Source organism: Schistocerca americana, chromosome 3, assembly GCF_021461395.2.
Source record: "Schistocerca americana isolate TAMUIC-IGC-003095 chromosome 3, iqSchAmer2.1, whole genome shotgun sequence".
NCBI classification, from domain to species: domain Eukaryota; kingdom Metazoa; phylum Arthropoda; class Insecta; order Orthoptera; family Acrididae; genus Schistocerca; species Schistocerca americana.
In genome coordinates, this window is record NC_060121.1 from 377686762 (window position 1) to 377688491 (window position 1730).

The following is a 1730-nucleotide window of genomic DNA, read 5'->3' on the forward strand; positions in this document are numbered from 1 at the left end:
ATCCAACTCGCGCCATAGGCTAAGCAGTGTCATGCGCCGTCATCTATGCTAAGATAACAACTGACACTAACTCTGTCTGGCAGACAGTTTGAATATGTGTGTACAGCGGTCAGATTGGCCAACATCAACGCTAATCAACTTGGAAATGAAGCAACAAGTCGAAATTTTTTCTGAACAATTTTTTCTCTGCACAACCGACCCTGCAACACTTTTATAAGCTTTTCAGACTCTTTCTGACGACCATATATTTGGCAGTGGCAGCCAGTCTCACATAGAGTACAAACTGAAACGTCAAATGAGCTCAGTGTAACTTTATACAATTGAAAGAGCCGTTCAAGGTACAGTCAAGGTCCACAGACCGTGTCCCCACGCCTACAGAGCACAACAGTTGCACATCCGCTGTCATTACACTGATAATATGCTCTTATCGCAACAACATAGCACAGCACGTATTAATTCAGGCTGCATTAAGCAAGTGCACCTTCACATACCATCCACAAAATCAGAATGGATTTTACTCTGCATAAAACAGAAAACTAATGGAAGGTACGCTCTCCTACCATGAAGTCTGTTCGACAGAACTCACATATCATTTTCACACCGTGTCGGACTGCCTCATTCGATTAAACAGGCTTAGTTCTTCATACAGTCCAACAAGCATACATCATCGGTAATGTCGCCACTTCGGGGTGGTGCTAGTGTAAAGCACAGATTTTTTTTATGTTTGTGGAATCTTAAGCGACTTAACTGCTAAGGTCATCAGTCCCTAAGCTTACACACTACTTACCCTAAGTTATCCTAAGGACAAACACACACACCCATGCCCGAGGGAGGACTCGAACCTCCGCCGGGATCAGCCGCACAGTCCATGACTGCAGCGCCTTAGACCGCTCGGCTAATCCCGCGCGGCCAACACAGATTATTCACGCAGAAGATGTGCCTGTTCACGGCATATTTTGGCCTCCCAGATAGCATAGAGGTGATTCCAGAGAGTTTCTTGACTATGCTCCTGATGCACCTTATAGTCTCGAATCATCACTACCCAAAAATTCTCTATTAGTTGTACATCTTGTATTTACACAGCTCATTCCAACCCCGATACTTCTGGACGTCTGTTCAACCATTTTTTTTTTTTTGCGGTTTCTGATGTGTGAATGTTGCTGTTACCGTGAATGAAATAGGTTATTTGTATCCCTGCTGCTGGCAACGGCCATGCCGCAGTGGATACACCGGTTCCCGTGAGATCACCGAAGTTAAGCGCTGTCGGGCGTGGCCGGCACTTGGATGGGTGACCATCCAGCTGCTATGCGCTGTTGCCATCTTTCGGGGTGCACTGAGCCTCGTGATGCCAAATGAGGAGCTACTCGACCGAATAGTAGTGGCTCCCGTCAAAGAAAACCATCATAACGACCGGGAGAGCGGTGTGCTGACCACACGCCCCTCCTATCCGCATTCTCAACTCAGGTTGACACAGCAGTCGGATGGTCCCGATGGGCCACTTGTGGCCTGAAGACGGAGTGCTTTTTTTATCCCTGCTGCTGCATGAAGAGATGGTACAACTGGCAGCCTATTTTGTTTTGAAACGCTAGTGTGTTACTGAGACTCCATATTGGATGGATTTGAAACAATTTTTCTCAGTCCAGTTATTATCATCCTCCCCCAAACAGCTAAGCACGTTCTTCAACTATTAGCTGTGGGAATAATGTAACTGTGGCAAGTGTTGTCAAAGC

General features: G+C 46.4%; 1 pseudogene; it reads left to right on the top strand.

The window, feature by feature from the left end:
* The first annotated feature begins 1202 nt into the window (after window positions 1-1202).
* LOC124608430 lies at window positions 1203-1319 on the top strand (annotated as a pseudogene).
* Window positions 1320-1730: the final 411 nt, after the last annotated feature.